Source organism: Lolium perenne, chromosome 6 (genome assembly GCF_019359855.2).
Source record: "Lolium perenne isolate Kyuss_39 chromosome 6, Kyuss_2.0, whole genome shotgun sequence".
Lineage (NCBI taxonomy): Eukaryota > Viridiplantae > Streptophyta > Magnoliopsida > Poales > Poaceae > Lolium > Lolium perenne.
The window spans coordinates 249,352,508-249,359,993 of NC_067249.2; positions in this window are offsets into that span (position 1 = coordinate 249,352,508).

Genomic DNA, 7,486 nt, shown 5'->3' on the forward strand with positions numbered 1-7,486 from the left:
GGTGACGATGTGGAGGGCCAGAAACCCAGGAAGAGGGTTCCCGCCAAGGTGATGTGGTATGCTCCTATAATACCACGGTTGAAACGTCTGTTCAGGAACAAAGAGCATGCCAAGTTGTTGCGATGGCACAAAGAGGACCGTAAGTCGGACGGGGAGTTGAGACACCCCGCAGATGGAACGCAATGGAGAAAGATCGACAGAGAGTTCAAAGATTTTGCAGCTGACGCAAGGAACATAAGATTTGGTCTAAGTACGGATGGCATGAATCCTTTTGGCGAGCAGAGCTCCAGCCATAGCACCTGGCCCGTGACTCTATGCATCTACAACCTTCCTCCTTGGTTGTGCATGAAGCGGAAGTTCATTATGATGCCAGTGCTCATCCAAGGTCCGAAGCAACCCGGCAACGACATCGATGTGTACCTAAGGCCATTAGTTGATGAACTTTTACAGCTGTGGGGCAGACCTGGTGTCCGTGTGTGGGATGAGCACAAAGAAGAGGAATTTGACCTACGAGCGTTGCTTTTCGTAACCATCAACGATTGGCCTGCTTTTAGTAACCTTTCGGGACTGTCAAATAAGGGATACAATGCATGCACGCACTGCTTACATGAGACTGAAAGTGTACATTTGCCAAATTGTAAGAAGAACGTGTACCTTGGGCATCGTCGATTTCTTCCGAAAATTCATCCGATGAAAGAAAGGCAAGCATTACAACGGCAAGGCAGATCACCGGCCGAAGCCTGCGAACACACTTCGGTGCTGAGGTATTTGATATGGTCAAGGATTTGAAAGTCATCTTTGGAAAGGGTCTGGCGGACATTCAATTCCGAAGGGAGCTGACGGGCACGCAGCCATGTGGAAGAAGAAATCTATATTCTGGGAGCTAGAATATTGGAAAGTCCTAGAAGTCCGCTCTGCAATCGACGTGATGCACGTTACGAAGAATATTTGCGTGAACCTCCTAAGCTTCTTAGGCGTGTATGGGAAGACAAATGATACAAAGGATGCACGGCAGGACCAGCAACGTTTGAAAGACCCCGATGACCGGCATCCGAAACGGTTTCAAGGTCGTGCCAGCTACGCTCTGACCAAAGAAGAGAAGGTCATCTTTTTTGAATGCCTGAGCAGTATGAAGGTCGCGTCTGGATTCTCGTCCAATATAAAGGGAATAATAAACATGGCGGAGAAAAAGTTCCAAAACCTGAAGTCTCACGACTGCCACGTGATTATGACGCAATTGCTTCCGATTGCTTTGAGGGGGCTCCTGCTGGAAAATGTTCGAGTAGCCATTGTGAAGCTATGTGCATTCCTCAATGCAATCTCTCAGAAGGTAATCAATCCAGAAGTTCTACCACGGTTACAGAACGATGTGATCCATTGTCTTGTCAGTTTCGAGTTGGTGTTCCCGCCATCCTTCTTCAATATTATGACGCACCTCCTGGTTCACCTAGTCGATGAGATTTCCATTCTCGGTCCTGTATTTCTAGACAATAGGTTCCCCTTCGAGAGGTTCATGGGAATATTAAAGAAATATGTTCGTAACCGTGCTAGGCCAGAAGGAAGCATCGCCAAGGGCTATGGAAATGAGGAGGTAATTGAGTTTTGTGTTGACTTTGTTCCTGTCCTTAAGCCGATTGGTCTTCCTCGATCGCGGCACGAGGGGAGACTAAGTGGAAAAGGCACGATCGGAAGGAAATCAACGATATGTATGGACGGCCATTCTCTGACTGAAGCACACCACACAGTTCTGACCAATTCCAGCTTGGTGGCTCCGTACTTTGAGAAACACAAGAATATTTTACGCTCGGACGACCCTGGGAAGCCTGAATCCTGGATTAGGAAGGCCCACATGGAGACTTTCGGCAGTTGGTTGAGAAAACATTTAATGAATGACGATCATGTTGTAGATCAGCTGTACATGTTGGCCAAGACACCATCTTCGACTATAACGACTTTCCAAGGGTACGAGATAAATGGGAATACATTTTACACGATCGCCCTCTTCGACTATAACGACTTTCCAAGGGTACGAGATAAATGGGAATACATTTTACACGATCGCCCAAGATAAAAAGAGCACCAACCAAAACAGTGGTGTCCGCTTTGATGCAGCAACCGAGAATGGGCAAAAGGTCACATATTATGGTTACATAGAGGAGATATGGGAACTTGACTATGGACCCTCCTTTAGGGTCCCTTTGTTCCGGTGCAAATGGTTCAAGCTAACAGGAGATGGGGTAAAGGTGGACCAGCAATATGGAATGACAATGGTGGATTTCAACAATCTTGGTTACCTTGACGAACCATTCGTCCTAGCGAAAGATGTCGCTCAGTTTTTCTATGTGAAGGACATGAGTAGCAAACCGAGGAAACGGAAAGATAAGAAAACGATCAGTACATCATGCGATGATCCAAAGCGCCACATTGTTCTTTCAGGGAAAAGAAACATCGTGGGAGTGGAGGACAAGACAGACATGTCAGAAGATTATAATATGTTTGCTGAAATTCCGCCCTTCAAAGTGAACACCGACCCAAGCATTAAGTTAAATGATGAGGATGCTCCATGGATACGGCACAATTGTAAGCAAACAGGGACACAAGGGAAGAAATGATGTGTAATAATTTATTGTACCAAACTTTGTTGAATGGATCATGTGAATTATATTACCCGTGATGTGTTTGGTGTCCATTTTCGAATGATTCAATTGACTCGAGATAGCACTGATGATACATGAAATTTGGAGTGATTCAGTCATACTCCTGCCTAGGCGTATAATATGCATACTCGTAGTCTTCATAGCCGCCGCCGTTGTACTGGTAGTCGTCGCCTTCTAAGTTGCCGCCGTCGTCGTCGCTGCTGTCGTCGCTGTCGTCGGGCGGCGCTCGTGGCTCGAACTGAGGGTAGCGCAGGCGGCCGGGATTCATCCGCTGCTCCGGCGTGAGGTCGAGGTAGTAGTGGTTCGTGATGGCCGCCCGGCGCGCAGTACCCTGAGGGACGGGAGGGACCGGCACGTCGCCGGCGCTTAGGCTCCAGCCGGCGGGGACGCGGTAGCCCGGTGGGCAAGGGTAGTTCGAGGCGCAAAGCTCCTCCACCTGCTGGTAGGTTAGAGTGGGTGCGGTGGAAGCTATGAGAGAGTGATGAGAGATTGTAGAGATGTGATAATGCTGGCCAAGCCGGGCTATATATATGTAGTGACAAATGGCGGGAAAAATGGGAGCGGGAAGACATGACGCGGGAAGAAAGAGGCGGGAAGAAAGAGGCGGGAAGAAATTGGCGGGAAGAAATTGGCGGGAAGAAAGAGGCGGGAAGACAGGGAAGAAATGGCGGGAAGACAAGGCGGGAAGAGGGGGTCGGCGGAAAGACAGAGGCGGGAAGAGGGGGCCAACGAGAAGACAGAGGCGGCCGGGAAGAAATTTTGAATTGAATTAGTTTTATTTTTATGAATTTATTGATGTATTATTTGTATTTTTAAAATTTTGAATTGAATTAGTTTTATTTTTCTGAATTTTTTGATATATTATTTGTATTTTTAAAATTTTGAATTGAATTAGTTTTATTTTTCTGAATTTTTTGATATATTATTTGTATTTTTAAAATTTTGAATTGAATTAGTTTTATTTTTATGAATTTTTTGATATATTAATTGTATTTATAAAATTTTGAATTGAATTAGTTTTATTTTTATGAATTTTTTGATATATTATTTGTATTTTTAAAATTTTGAATTGAATTAGTTTTATTTTTCTGAATTTTTTGATATATTATTTGTATTTTTAAAATTTTGAATTGAATTAGTTTTATTTTTCTGAGTTTTTCTGTATTTTTAACATTTTGAAAAACAAAAAGTAATTCGAAAAATACCTTTAGTCGCGGTTGGGCTGGCCAACCGCGACTAAAGGGTACCCTTTAGTCGCGGCTCTCCTCCCCAACCGCGACTAAAGGGGGGGCTATAAATAGTTTTCCCGAACCGTCGCACCGCCGGATCCGTGTACTGTATACGTCGCACCGCCGCCCCTCGTCATCACCGGCGCAGAAGAGAGAGGAGAGGCGCCAGGGCCGCCGCCGCTCTGCTCGCCCCGGCGGCGCTCTGCTCGTCGGCGGCCGCCGCATGTGCGCGCTTGAGAGAGAGAGAGGGGGAGGAGCGCGCGCAGACGAGCCCCGGCCTGCCTTTTTTTTTCTTTTTTTTTTAGTTTTTTAGTTTTTTACTTTGTTTAACTATAAGTTTTTTTAATTAAAAACTATTAAAAATGCAACTACAACTTTGACTTAATAAAAATTGAACTAAAATGGGTACTAAAAAAAGAACTAAAATTTTGACTTAATTAAAAACTTTGTCTTAATTAAAAACTTTGACTTAATTAAAAACTTTGTTTAAAAAAAGAACTAAAATTTTGACTTAATAAAAATGAACTAAAATTTTGACTTAATAAAAATTGACTTAATAAAAAATGAACTAAAATTTTGACTTAATAAAATATGAACTAAAATTGTAACGCCGCCGTACCGTCGCCAACGCCGTCAACGCGCCAACGCTACCTCTATTCATAAAAATGTAACGCCGTCAACGCTACTGCCTCTATTCAACGCGCCAACGCCAACGCTACCTCTATTCAACGCGCCAACGCCAACGCCGTCAGGGGCGCCAACGCCAACGCGCTCGTCCTCGCCTCCCTCTTCCGCGACACCCTCTCCCACCCCTTCCTCGCCCCCTCCTTTTGCCACCGCTATTTCACCACCGCCACCGGTCTCTCGGTCACTTTTAAAATAACTTAACAAAAGTTTGTCACTTTTAAAATAACAAAAATAACTTAACCACCGCGCGTATACAGAGGGGGCACCGCCACCGCGAGGGTTATGTGTCCTCGGAGCTAGTCAAACAGTTCGCTCTTTCTAAGATGTCCGACGTATTCCGGAAATACAAGCAAAATCTAGCCCATGACTTTGTCAAGCAGGGCAAGACTCCGGATTTCAAAGGACAATATGAGAAACTGCAAATGATTGGCCAGAATTTGTGAAGCAAAAGAAATCGGAGCCGTTCCTTCAAACATCGAAAAAAAATAAGGAAAATGCGGCCAAGAAGGAGTACAATCATATTATGGGGCCAGGAGGGTATCGCCTTTGGATGCCTAGGTGGGAGAAGATGGAGAACGAGCTGAGGGCGCGAGGAATTCGTCCAGGTACGGAGGGATGGGACCCAAGGGCCAAAAGCTGGTGCTACGGGCATGGGGGATCGCTGAACCCGGAGACAGGGGAGTGTGTTTACGAGGGCAAAATAATTAAACCCACCCAAAAGCTTATTGAGGCAATGAGGGATGCTCAAGAGGGGAGGATCAAGTTCAACAGAGAGAACGACGCCCTGACAAAAGCCCTCGGGAATCCTGAACACGGAGGACGTGTACGAGGCATGGGGCACATTCCGTGGAAAGTAGGGTTCCCCCAGAACGATGACCCGTACGGTTACAGAAGCCGTAAGAGAAAGATGGATCGGGAAGCAGATGTTGTGGCGCGGTTGGCATCGGAAATGGATGTGATGAAGAAAACCGTGAGTGTACTAGTAGCCGAAAGAGATGCAGCTCGGGCGCAGCATGAAGATCATCCATTGGATCTCGGAAGCCAGCAGCGGAGAAGCAGCGTGGCTTCCACGGAGGCCCCACCGGCTGGTGCACCGACGATCGAAATTACTGCACCGGAGCCTCTGGTGGTCGAAATTACTGCACCGGAGCCTCCTCGCTACCCCGTGGACGATATAAAGGAGATGAAAGCATGTCATCTGTATTATCCTATCGGGAACATGTCCATGAAGGTAGCCGTCGGCAGTGCTTTACCACCTGGAGCACTCCACCACAACAACCCCATTCAAGATGGCTATGCTCGTGTCACAGTGGAGGACATAGTCCAAGGGTTTGAGGACCTGGACATTGACATTGCTACACCTGAAGGGGCGACAAGACTTGGAGATGTCAAGCGCCAGTTCATTCTATGGCAGAAGAAGTTTATCAAGTTTCCAGGCGAGGCGCCAACAAGTCCACCCCCCCTACGGTGGTGGTGGTGGCGGCGGTGGTGGTGGTGGTGGTGCTTCACCTACACCTCCTTCACGTCAGCCGATGCCGCCCCCCAATTCACCTCCGGCGGGTAAGCAGCCGCCGCCCCCTAGTCCGCCCCGGGCGGGTAAGCAGACGCCGCCCCCCAATCCACCTCCGGCGAAGAAGCAGAAGCAGCAGTCCTGGATTATTAACCCGGACCCTTACGTACCTAAGAAAACAAAGGTACCAGAGCCATCACTGAAGCCTCTCCCCACGAGGCCTTGGGAACGTAGTGCCGAGGAAGTCGAGGCGGCCGCGACTGCTGAATTAGAGAAATGGAAGGCGGGCTGCAAGAAGAAAAGAGAGCCCGAGCCCAAGCCAGTATTTTCTGATGAGCAAAAGAAGTGGGCTAAGTCATTTTTGAACACACCGTCCCAAGCCGCGAAGAATCTGCCTGACGACTATGCACGTGAACTAAAGAATCAGGCACGCATGTTCAAGAAGAAGAAAGAGGAGGCCGATAAAGCGGAATTACAAAGTGCACAAAGCGGGAAACGAGTTGTTGCCCAGCTCGGGGAACAAAGTAAACAATCGATTGCCCCGCTTATAGTGACAGCCGCCGGTCCGGATGCCCCCGAAATCATAGAAGCTGCGGCAGCACAGGGATTGATTGTAACGAGTGCCAGAGAACAAGCGGCCAACTTATGTATTACTCTTCGTGAACTGTTAGGCCTTGATGAGGCGCTAGTGAAGGAGGTAGTACTTACATATGTGAAGAATGGGCCTCTCGTCGAGCCTGCGCAGGAAGAGGATCTACCTCCACAAATGAAAGGTCTGCTGAACTGGTACAAGGGTTACATAAAACATAAAAACGCCAAAGATTATATTTTTGCGGAAGTTGGATATGAGCATCACTTCAAACGTTACTCTGTACAAATTCATCTGAGTGAATTGTTCCAGCTTTTCAATCTGCGCGAGCTCGACAAATCTATCATCAGTTGCTACGTTCTGTAAGTGATTTATTTCTACCCCATCTCGTTCATATTGCATGCACTATATATATATATATGTCCTAACTATATTGTTGTGTCCGCTATTATACATGCAGATTGAAGATTAAGGAATGCAGAGTAAGGAACATCCATGATGTTGGGTTCATTGACCCACACATCGTTAATGGATATACGTTACAGCATCACCCCGCCGACGTGGAGGAAGACCTGTGGCGGTTTCTTGAAAAGCAGGAACTCAAAAGTTATATTCTATTTCCTTACCATTTTGGGTGAGTGTTTATGTCTTGAGCACATTCTCTTTTGTTTACTCCATGCATGGTATGTGGCTGGCTAATCGATGAGTTATGCATGACGTACTGTGCATGTATCGTGTCCGTAGGTTCCATTGGATTCTGCTAGTAATTAAAATTGACAAATCAGAATGTCTCGTCCACGACCCTCCGAATATG